This window comes from Macrobrachium rosenbergii, chromosome 4 (genome assembly GCF_040412425.1).
Source record: "Macrobrachium rosenbergii isolate ZJJX-2024 chromosome 4, ASM4041242v1, whole genome shotgun sequence".
NCBI lineage: Eukaryota > Metazoa > Arthropoda > Malacostraca > Decapoda > Palaemonidae > Macrobrachium > Macrobrachium rosenbergii.
The window spans coordinates 2,117,501-2,130,000 of NC_089744.1; the positions used below are offsets into that span (position 1 = coordinate 2,117,501).

General features: G+C 43.5%; 1 protein-coding gene across 9 annotated transcripts in view; it reads left to right on the top strand.

Annotated features, from left to right (window-relative positions):
* The window catches only part of l(2)k01209 (lethal (2) k01209), an 81,813-nt gene that overhangs the window by 18,753 nt on the left and 50,560 nt on the right, over window positions 1-12,500 (top strand). The window lies entirely within an intron of this gene.

The window sequence follows — 12,500 nt, forward strand, 5'->3', positions numbered from 1 at the left end:
TATAAATGTCTTTTGTTTGCAATGTGCACATAAAAGGCTAAGTTTATCCAGCCATACCACTTGGGGATTTTGAATACCTTCTTAGCCCTTTCATCTTTTCTGGTGGATCTGAACTATCAGTATATATAATAAGCCATGAGGATTCATTGGAGCCGCTGAAAGTCCGCGGGACCCTACTTTTGGCACCAAAAAATCGCTATAGAAAATGGGCTTTTTAAGTAGCTCCCGTTTTGCTTCATGTCGGTAATGAAAATCGTGTTTTTGGTGTTGTTTCCCAATGGGAAAGCAAAAGAAAAGTTAATAAAAACGGTAAGGGGGACAGTGTTGGGAACCGGGGTTTTGGGTGGGGAGAAGCAAAAGCTTGGTTTTGTGGCGGCCGCAACGTAAAAAATTCCCTAGTTTCTGACCCGCTAGTCTGCATACAAACTTTTGTCCCGCTAATCAACAAACATAAGGATGACCTGCTAGTCTGCATACAAAAGGTTGTCCCGTTAGGCTACAAACATATGGATGACCCGCTAAACTACAGTAGCGGAAATCGGGTTTCCTACTTGCCGAAACGTACGGTGTTCGCTATTTTCCGACCTGCTAGTCTGCATACAAAAGGTTGTCCCGTTAGGCTACAAACATAAGGCTGACCCGCTAAACTACAGAAGCGAAAGACGGGTTTCCAACTTGCCAAAAACGCATACAGTGTTAAGCTATTTTCCAACCCTCTAGTCTGCTTACAAAAGGTTGTCCTGCTAGGCTACTGCCGTGAGGCTGATCCGCCAAAGTACATACGTGATGCTGACCCGCTAATCTACGTTCATGAGGCAGACCCGTTACACTGCATGTGTGAGGCTGACCCTACCAACCTACATCAGGGCAGACGGAAAACGCTAGCCTAGGCTACCCGTAGCCTACATAAGAAAACCTCGGTTAGGCTATTCCCTACCTCCCTACCTACATTAGAACGGGCATAAATTTTGTAACGGTGATTGTTTTAACATATCTGGTCTTAGATCGGCGTGGCATAGAACCGAGCGCTGCGCCGCCTTTATCCACATTTTTAATGATTCTTGGCAGGCACATATGCTCTGGCAAGCGGTAATATCTGTATTCACTATAGCCACAGGTTACAAAAACAACTGCACACTAGGTAAGTTCCAAAACCCTACCTAACCTAGCAGCAAAACAAATGTAAAAATGGGGAGGTAATCTGTGTGCTTACCTTATTCAAAGTCGCTGCTGTCTGACCACGTAGGTACCAATATCGGCTCCGCAGGTCCTACTGTCCTTGGCTTCTTTGCAACTACTGGCTGCTGAACAGGTGGGGGAGAATTGCTCGGTCCCGGTCTTATTGCAGATGGTTGGGAAAGTAAATCAGAGATAGGGGATGTCGGGCAGCTCTTGAGCGGATAGACGTGCTTAACTAAATCCAAGAAGGCCCAAAATGGACATGGAACACCTTCTAGGTATCGCTTCTGGATGCAGTACGTAGAAAAGTAACTTTGATAAAGTGGTTTCTGTGTACCGTGTTTCTGTAGCGCGCTCTGTTTGAGAACGCACCACTGCGACTCTATGGTGTTCGTGTGTACACTTGGGTCGTCAGGATTTACAAAGTTCACACTGTGGTTCACGGTGCTGTGCGCGAAAAAATGGTCCTGGACCTTGCTGTATGCCTTCCAGCAATCATATATGATTGTGATTTCTGGAAGCATATTGTCCAGCAACACCGGGAGCAGAGTTTCAACTGAGCGGTCCGGAACCACTTTGAAAAACGTTTCACGCGTCTGTTGGTCAATGCCGCCGTACACCCAAGCTCCGTCCACCTTACGGCCACGGTTGTGCTTACGTTTCCCAAATTTGCTCTCGTCAATCTCAACAATATGACTGGGGCCACCAATTTTCTTGTTGTCAGCCAGCAGTATTTCGCAGCAAACGTCTCTGCGGAAGTTGTACCAGTCCACGGTGGTGTGCGGAGATAGAGGGACAACAAATGTTCGCAACACATATTGTGGCACTTTTTTGGTGAACGCAAACACAAGCACAATTATTGTCTGCAGAGACATTCTGGACTTTTCAAAGAAGGACCCGTGCCGTACTGATACCTTTTTTCTGCAACGGCGGTTCACGCACCGCCACATTTAAACTGGCTGTCCCAGTAACTGGGTGCACACCATCTTTAAGAAATCGGCGGTTTCCGATATTACATTCACAACACATTCCGGAGTAGTCTCCTAACAGACCTTCCTGGTAGAGCCACCTCGTGAATTCCTCGGTGTTGCTAATGAATGTGAGGACTTGGCCAATGTAGAGGTCCACGATGAAAGTGAATTCTTCGACAGATTCGATCTTTGGGAACAAAATTAAGTCGTGACTTTCCATCACGGTTCGAGAAAGAAAGAAAGCATGGTTCTGGTGTTGGCCTAAGCCTATGAATCATATCGATAGAACACATTATGATTGGTTCGAAGTATTTAATCCGTAAGCCCTAGGGCATGACCTGGGTCAGCCTGAGATACAATTGGACGGAATTAAATTTCCCGCGGTACGGCCGGGGCGCCGTGCGGCGGCAGCCTTAGGAACTACGGGTTGAGAGAAACGCCGCGCTTCGGCCATCTGACTAACTACGGGAGAGCACTGCTCCGTGACACCGTTTACGTCAACTTGGTACTTAGAAAAAGTTACACTCTGTTGAAAAAATTGTCGTTCGGGTATATGAAGCAAACTGGTCAAGTAAGTTACTTTTTGGGTAGAATCGGGCCCGCTGAACAGTTTTTGTTCTATGCAATTTTTCATTTGGAGTCATTGTTAATGAGCTACGGGGGGGTCCCTAGGATACGTAAACTACCCGATTCATTATATAGCAAGTCTTCATTTTCAGTGTTGAAATGATCTTGATAAATCATCTCAGTGTTCTTGTCAACATTTCCTTAGTTTCTGAATTAGAGTCAGCCAGTATTTCACCAACTTCTCTTAAAGTGCCACTTTTCTTCCATTTTGCAGCCCTGTTAAGTACCAAGATCCAGAAGAGTTTTGGAAAATATAAATTAAGAAAGCAAAGTAGCATTAGCATAGTGAAATAACTCATAAAATGTGTATACAAGACAAGATAACATCAGTACATTAATTTAAAAAACACTTTTATTTTATATAAATTAATGTCAAGTAAATATTCAAGGAAACTTACCAAAGCAAAACTGACCTGTGTGTTTCATAGCCTAGTGAGTGCCTGAATATCCTCACTCTCCAAAAGCAGTAGTTATTCAACTTAGAAATAGTTTCATATTTAGTAAGTGGCTAAATCAGCTAATGTATATTGAGAAAAATGTCTGAAACACTTGACGTTATTGACATTTATTTCACATCATTTGCAAGCATATGAGTAGGGAAGCCTACCAGTCAATGTGAACTTTATGTTGAAATAATAGCTACATTCACGTTCAGTGTGAATGACCCAAGATGTTCAGTGCAAGATTAGAGAAATTGATTTATAGATCAAAATAAAAAGATCAGATTAAAAATGAATACAATACACTGGATTCACAGACCACTTTGCTTGAGATTGTGTGACAAGAGAATACTGTACTTCAATCCCCTTACAGTATTCAAATAGTCTAACATAAAAATAATTTTCATCTATATCATATTGGACAAGAAATACATACTAGAAAAATTCTTACCTTATTTGGTTGTTAAATGGTGAAATGCTCATTTAAATGGACGTTGTTCCGACACTATATACAGACCATCGGTCCTTTACATTAGAAATTACTTACGGCCAAGCTGGACACGGCCGTTAAGCTCTTGAACAAGGTGGGTAGGCAGTAACCACCGCCAGGTTGGCGGGAACACCCGCCTGCCCGGATGCAAACATTCCAGTTTGCTTTCGGCTGTCATGCGTTGCAGACGTGTTTTCGGATCTCTTTGCCTGACTGTCGTTAAGCTCTTTATTATCACGGTGTGATCTTCCTGTATTTTTGTGTATATATTGCATGTGTTTGATATTTATTGATACAAACCCATGATTTGGGATAGCCTTGCATAAGCTGTCGTTCCCCTGTGCTGTGTCTTGGCTTTGACAGCCAAGGGTGTATTTAGAGGGCGTAATGCTTCTATCTTCCAATAGCCCTTTATTTAGATACTGAAGGCGTTCCCCTGTACGTTTGGAGATATTAGATTGGGATGTAATATCTTCACTCCTAAATTGATCAGCGGGACGTAAGAGTTCGCTTCCCTTCTTGGGTTCCCGCCCTCCGTGTACAAGGGCATGACTACTTCCTTCCTACTGTGCTGAGTGTTGTTTTCGCCACCTGCGCTATAGAGAGTTGCGAGGGGAGGTTGCGGGCGTCGTCAGTAAGTTTTGCTTCCACAGCCCCCTTGGTGGCCTCCACTCCTTCCTTCTCTCTCCCTGCAGGTTCTTCCTTATCTCTCGTTCGATAGATCTCTCTCTCCTTTGCCCTCTTCGCTCGCTCATCGGGCGAAGACCTCGGGTGGGGGTGTGTGCGGGCAGTCGGGCAACCTCTTCTAAGGGGCCTCCCCTCACTGCGTAGGGCAGTTCTCCTCGTAGGGAGAGGAGTCTCCCTCTACTAAGCATCTTTGCTTTTTCTTTCAGGTTGTCAGTGAGCATTGCAGGCACAGCAGTAGTTGGCTGGATATCTCAGGGGATATCTTGCATGGAGGAGTCCCGACGTTCATTCATTGTTGCTTCAGGATCGACACAGTACCTGGTTGGAATGGCATAGTTCCATGTTGGAAATGTTCCAACTCTGTTCCTGCTGATGTGGATCGATCAATGTCATTGCTGGTCTTCATGTATGCTGTGGCACTGCTTCTAGCATATCTGTGGTCCATCTGCTCCTGCTGTTGTAGCTCCTGCCTTCCGAACCGCTTCCGTAGCTATTGCATCGGCTGTCCTGATCGTGCCTGCTGCTTCTCCTGGTGGTCGTGTCCTGGGCCCCTTCTGTTGTGTTCCTGCTGAGCTGCCCTGGAGGGTACAATGTCCGCCATCCTGTAGAAGATGTTGGAGTGCAGGTGAAGGAAGTTGCCCTGTGGAAGTGGTGTGCCTGGCCGTTGCAGTAGCTCCTGCCTTTCAAACCGCTTCTGTAGCTCTTGTATCGGCTGTCCTGATTGTGCCTGCTGATTCTACTGGTGGTCGTGTCCTGGGCCGCTTCCTTTGTGTTCCTGCCTAGCTGCCCTGGAGGTTACAATGTTTTATGTACACCATCCTGTAGAAGATGTCGAAGTGAAGGTGAAGGAAGTCGCCCTGTGGAAGTAGCCGCTGTCTTCTTCAACTTATCCTCGATTTCATCTCGTGCTGCCTCTTCCCTTCCTCTCCCGAGGTTCCCGGTGGGGATGTATTGGTAGGCGAGCTTGGCCTCAGGTTTGAGTGATCGGGACGGAACATGCTGCTCACTCTTTTCTTCATGAAGATTCATGAAGAGACTGCTCGACTGAGAGATCCCTACCGTCTTTCTGTTGCCTCCTTTCACAACAAAGTCGGTAGTTTTCTTACTCCTTTGCACCAGACCCAGTGGCTGCTACAGTGGGGCATGCTGTCTTTTTGGGAAAAAATCGATAGCTACGTTTTCCTCCGTATTTGTCTGTTCGCTAGGGTTCACAAGCATTGCTCACCCCGAGTTACAGACAAACGCTGGAAGACTTCACCTTTCTCCCGACCTGATAGCTCTGCTTCCGAGGCATCAAGAAGAGTTCTGGTTGACCCAACCTCCTGCAGCAGCTACACAAGAAGTGGTTCTTCAAGAAGTACATCCCTGTGTGTTTGGGACTAGGAGATCTTCCAGCTTTCCTTGCAAGGATAGGCTTTCTCGCCGAGCGGCAACGGATATAGCTGGATATCTCTTGAAGTCCTCTGCAACACTGTCCCAGGGACTGGATCCATCTTCGCTGGTGGGTGTTGTTGACGGAACTTCTTCTCGGGCCAGAGTTGCTCTTCATGTCTGGACTTCCTTGTCTTCTCCGCCGAGGGTTGCTTCTCTCCCTTTCATTTGTGAAGAACGTAGGCCCTTGCGACCTAGTCTTCTATCTGAAGTAGTCTTCTTCTCCTCAGTCGAGATTTAGCTACGGATGAGAAGCTTCTTCGGTCTTGCTGTCCCAGGGAACTGTTCCCTGGGTGGCTTGTGACTCTCATTTAGGGTTCCTGTCCCGTGTTCTGCACACGCCCTTACAAGAGTCGTCAGATAGAGATGTACCCTCTTAGGACCATCTCTCATCTCACTCCGGCCTTGGCGTAGAAGATGGAAGAACAGGTGAAGGGGATCAATACCTCAACTCCTTCTCGGATGTCGTAAGTGGACTCCCAATCCTTCGGCATCTATTGTCAGGTTCAAGTCCTTCTTGTTCCCTCCACCTTGGACTTTGTATCAATGATCCAGATCAACCGTTACCTTGTCCTATTAGAGAGCTGTGGTACTTTTCGAAAAAGCTTGACACTCCTAACCTAGATGTTGTCAGTGTTTTTGCTAGTACTATCTCTCCCAAGAAAGATGATAAGTACCTTCTCATCAACATCTTGGAACTTGGGCAGTTTTCTGGCCCTCCGAGAGTTTTGCCTTCAGCCAGATACATTCCAGGCAGTGGGATGTACTGGCAGGCAAGCTCAGCCTCTGGCATCGAGTGACAGAGACAGAGTGCTCCATTCACTCAATTCTTCATGAAGAGGTTACTCGACTTGAGGGCTCCCTTTCATTTTTCTGTTCACTGCCTAGCACAACAGAAGTCTGCAGGTCTTCTGCTCAGTCGTACCAGACCCACGGGTTGCTTTGGTGATGCATGCTGACTTGTGGAACAACCTCGATGTCTTCGTCTTCCCTTCGTATTTGTCTAATTCACAAGGTGTTCAGCAAAGTGTTGTTCACCCCAAATTTAGATGAATGCTGGGAGACTTCGCCTTTTGCCCAACCTGCTAGCTCTGCTTCCTAGGCACTGAGAAGAGTTCCTCCCTGACCCGAACTTCTGTGTCAGCGACACGTGAAGCAGTTTCTCAGGCAGTACAGTCCCTTTGCCTTCATGACTAGAGACTACCCTGCTTCCTTTGCAAGCATAGGCTTCTCGCTGAGCGGCAACAGAGACAGCTGGATACCTCTGTCAATCCTCTGCAGCAGTATCCAGGGATTGGAGCTGTCTTCGCTGGTTGGTGTCGTTGGTGGGACTTTTTCTCTGGTCAGATCCGCTCTTCAGAGGTCGCTGACTTCCTCGTCTTCTTCACTGAAAGTTGTTTCGCTTTGCTCTCTGGTTCAGTTGTGAAGACTCAGAGCCACATTTGTCCTAGTGTTTCACCTGAAGGTAGCCCTTTTCTCCTCAGTCGAGATTCAGCTACTGATGAGAAGCTTTGATCGGTCTTGCTCTCCCAGGGACCCCAGGCCCCTTGGTGCCATGTGACTCTCGTTTAGGGTTCCTGTCTCCTGCTCCACATGCGCCCTTGTGAGAGTTGTCAGACAGAGATCAGATACTCAATTCCATCTCTTGTCTCGCTCCGGCATTGGAAAAGAGGATAGACAATCTTCATGAACCTTCTTTGCCGTTAGCATTCAAGGGATGGAGATCAGTAGCTCAACTCCGTCTCGGATGTCGTAGCAAACTCCGAACCCATCAGCACCTGTTACCAGGTTCGAGTTCTTCGTGATCCCCTCCCCCTTGGACTTTGTAGTTGATGATCCAGATCAGTCGCTGCTTTCTCTTGTTAGGGTGCTATGGTACTTTCCGAAGAAGACTCGACATCTCTAATGGATGTCAACAACTTTGTGCTAGTACTACTCGCCCAAGAAGAAGTGTCCAAGGATATGTCTTTCTTTCTGGCCTCGTGAGACAGTCTGAAGGGCGTACTCTGCAGCTGACGATGACAACACCTGTACACTCGGCCTGAGAGCTCACAAAGTCAATGGCTTGGTCCATCCCTTGCATTCCGGAAGTTTCTGTCAGTCTGAAACAGAGATATGGTCTCATCAGACTACATTCTACCTTCTGGTTTTTGCCCACGAGTCCTTGGAACCCTCTTTCCTTGGACCTGTGGTGGGTGCTCAACAAGTTGTGTTTTCTTACCCAGCTCCTATAAGAGGACAGGTAGCATCTCGCCTAAGGTGTACGGTTCTGGAAGTGAGAGGGATTGCAAGAGTGACTGGCCTCTCCTCCCTCTCCTTCCTCATCTCCCTGTTTCTTTCTCTTCCTTTGGGTAGAGAATGGGACTCGAACCAACGCTTGCTGGAACTGGCGTCATGCGGTAAGCTTACACATTGAGCACTTGCTCTGTTTTGCCTTCCTAGAATCATAGAAGCAATCCCTCTCCTTCTTTTAGGAGGGGGAGGAAGGAGACCCTGTCAATAAGACAAACCCTTTTTTGGTTTTTGCCTTACTGCTTCTGACTCTTAAGATTCTTCTTAGCCTATTTTTGTATGAATCACAATTCCTTACTCATTTGAAAAGGTCCAGAAGTCTGCCAATTGATCCCGCAGTTCATATACTCTGATCATCATGTCAGAGGTACGGTACTCCTCCTCACTCTTTCGACCAGGAAGAGTAGCCCAGGTGTGGCCAACTCCAGTCAGTTCAGAGACTCATTCAGCTTCTCCCTCCAACAAGTGAGTCTTCCTAATATAAAGGACCAATGGTTTGTATATCATGTAGGAACAAATCACAATTTTTTAAAGTAAATTGTATTTTCCCTAACTATAGAAACCTGAGGTCCTTTACATTAAATTTATGCCTGCCTCATGCCACCCCTCAATCTGAAACCTGGGCCAAAAGGCAAATTGGAATGTTTACATCTGGGCAGGTGGAACTCCTGCCTACCGGATGGTAGTTACTGCCTAACCACCTTGTTCAAGAGTTTAATGGATGTTTCCAGCTTCGCTGAAAGTAATTCTTAATGTAAACGGACCCCAGGTTTGTATAGTTAGGAAAATTTAAATTTACTTTAAAAAAATGTGATTTTTATTCTCATAGGTAATAAACACATTTAGAGCTCTGTTAAAGCAGTCTAATGCTAATGTACATATTACCTGAGGCCACTTTTGTTTTGCTTGTCACACTTTTTTATAATCTCTAAAAATATTAACTGTTTTTGTAATTGTTTAGGTTGAACTGACTGACAGTAGCCTGAGAATGCCGTCTTTATTTACTAGTTTCATTTTTTCACTCCATACCCATAGGGAAGATTTTTATTTTACCTTTAAGGTCCCTTTAGGATCCCTAAGAATTTAGTGAAATATGCTTGTTGAAATTCAAATGTTTTCACTTCATAAGAACCCTCAACAATATAGTTGATGCATGGTTGACAAGTGTTGTGTATAGTATGTTGTATTATTATGCTTGCCATTTGGCATATTTCTTTTCATCCTTATTTCACTTTAGGTCTTGTGCTACTGGGTATGTCATTTATAGCATGAAATTGTTGAATGTTTGAAAAGTAGTGACTGTTATGTCCTGAAAACAGTTACATAGCTTATCCTTTTAAATGGTATGCATTGGTATAAATAAGCAGGAATATCTCCTATAAAGAGATAATGATAAGCTTATTATTCTAATAATAATTTCTTAACGTGTATATTTTGTGATACTGTGTCAGGTTTTGAGCATTTACTGTGAAGCACATGAAGTAAATATAATACTTTTTTAATGATAAAAGGTTTACTTTTTTCAGTATCTATAATATTTTTGGTTTTATGTGTGCCCTATGCTAATTTCAGTGGCAGCCTTGGAATAGCGATGATTAACTTAATGTAGTTTCTCAATGCGTGGCTTCTGGAAAAAGATCCACAGATTTGCGTGCTTGTTTAAAAAGTCGAGGTTAGTCGTAGAAGGAATCACTAAGCTAGAGTTATCACAATACATTCTGAATATTATATGCATTATTGATGTATTTTTACACTTGCCGAAAACTCCATTGATGTTTTGTCCACTTATACTGTCAGCTTCTGTTCATGATGTTTTATGAGTTTGCGAGCTGTAGCTTATTTGACAAGAATGTGATTTGAACAAAGTAATCTCTTTCTTAACCACAAGTAGGTCCAAAGGGAATGGTAAATGTCAAAACAGAATTGAAAGAAATATGCTTAACCAGTTGTAGTCAGCCTCAGCACTGTAGCCTAAGATTGAATTTTATTTATTCTACCCTGTTCACCTATGTATTTATTGTATACATCGTTAAACATAAAGACTTATAATTATTCAGTGTACTGTATATCATTTACAATACTTTAAATTAGTGAATGTCTGTCTTTGGAAAAAGTTCATATCCTCTGCTACAGTAAGGTTTCATGGGCTAACCTAGAAAGACTGATACGGAGGAGTGTTGTATGAGGATAGTTTAATTTAAAATGACAATGATAGCTAATTGTAGTGTATAAAGCCAGTTGACTCACATGCCATGAACAGAAAATTACTGAAAAATGAAAACTCTGTTGTTCCTATGCGATATACAAACCATAAGTCCTTTACATTAGGAATTACTTACAGCAAAGCTGGAAACAGCCGCTAAACTCTTGAACAGGGTGGTTAGACAGTAACTACTGTCCAGTAGGTGGAGTCCCGCCTGCCTGAATGCAAACATTAGAATTTGCTTTCGGCCGTCATGCTGTGCAGACATGTTTTCGGAGCTCTCTGCTTGATTGTTCTTAAGCTCTTCTTTCCCGGTGGGATCGTTTGTTTTTGTGTATATATTGTGTGTGATGTTATTTAGTATACAAACCCACGATTTTGATGGCCTTGCGGTAAGGCCATCTTTCCCCAGCGTGTGTTTCTTGGAGTCAGCAGCCAGGTGTGTAACAGTTCACTCCCCTATCATTTGGACCTCACGCCCTCCACTCCTTGTTAGGGGTGTGACTGTAAACTTTTCTGTCTTGTGCAAGTGTTGCTCTTCACCGCCTGCACTGTGGGCAGTTTTGCCAGGAAATAACCTTAAGGGGATCGGCCGGTTTCCGACTTTTTTAACGACAGGTTGTTGATATATAGGGGGTTTGTTAAAGGATATTGTGTGGAACTTCTGGGGAAAAAATTTTTGTTCAGTGACCTTAGGTTTTGTGACGCCAGAGCATTTTTCGGCCAAAAATGGCAATTTTCAAAATGCATCTCCTCCTTTGCATTTTGGTTTTAAGGGATGCGATTTGAACCACGTATAAAACACATATGGACCTTCGATATAAAGCCGGGGATTTTTGATTTTTCAATTATTTTTTCAGAGATATGAATTTTTTTCTTTTATGAAATTTTCCCGAAAAATTACAGAAAAAATTGCCAAAAATCAGAAACTCAAAATATTAAAAATCCCCAGCTTTTTTTAATCTACCATGTTTCCTCATATTATATATGAAATTTCATTTAGATTGGTCCAATATTAAGGAGGAGATACATTTTGAAGGTGAAAAACATATGTTTTGAGAAACGGGCCTTCAAAGTTTTAGTTACATAAAAAAAGTAAAAGGGACTTCAAAGACTGTGTTACAATTAATTCTATGGTTTTAATTTTTATTTTTGGGTATTAATTAATGCAAAATGATTATAAATAAGAATATTAATTGATTATTTATGTGTCTAAGACACATTCTTATAAATTTTAGGTTCCTGGTCCCCTGTCTGATCTTGCTGCAAGGTATTACTCTAGGGTATCATAGTTGCCTACACTTTTTATTAGTGTCTCAATCCATCCCTTGCCAAATGGATCCTGGGAATTACTTTTCATTCACAATTAGGGATTCGTGATTCAAGTAATTGATCAAGTCTTGCTTCACTTATTATGATCATTTTATTTTCAAATAAATATCAGCCTCCGAGCGTTTCTCTTTCTAAAATATCTTTGCCCTTTGGGTGGATGTGGTTGGTTGGTCTCTGGTCAGCAGAGATCGCTGCCTGCGCCGTTTGATGGGCGACAGCTCTCTCTCTCTCGTTGCTCCATTCCCTCTATGGCACTAATTTCTTGAACTCTTTCTTCTACTTCTCGCCTGGACTTTTCCACTTGGCTTTTCCGCATTCTAGAAGCATGAAGTGAACTCTTGGACCTTTTTAGGCACGGTGAAAAAAAAAACGCTGCAGAAAATACAGAGTTCAGTCAAGGCTAGCGAGCATGAAAAACGTGTCCTTCTAGCTTGGAAGTTTATAGGCAACTCTCGGCCACAGTCGGCGTCATGGTATGACGTGTGCGTTGTCATGGCTAGGAATAACTAAAAAGGTGCCGAGTAGGATATTATTGACATTATACATTTCATTTCAAAGGAAGTTTTCGTAATATATATCACAAAAACTATACCAGGCTAAATCATTTGCGCTACTGGTATTTTATGGGTATATAGTTATTGTTACATTTTAGGCCATAACTAGAGAAATACGGCAAATTTTAGCATAATATTTCGTGGACACATTCTTGAACCCTATACAAAGCCATAGAATTTTTTTCAGCAAATCAAATTTTTTAAAGATTTTTGGTTTTTTTTTAGGCGGCCGATCCCCTTAATGGGGGTGGTTGCTGAGCATCGTCGGAAGGTTATTCACCTCCGACGGCACCC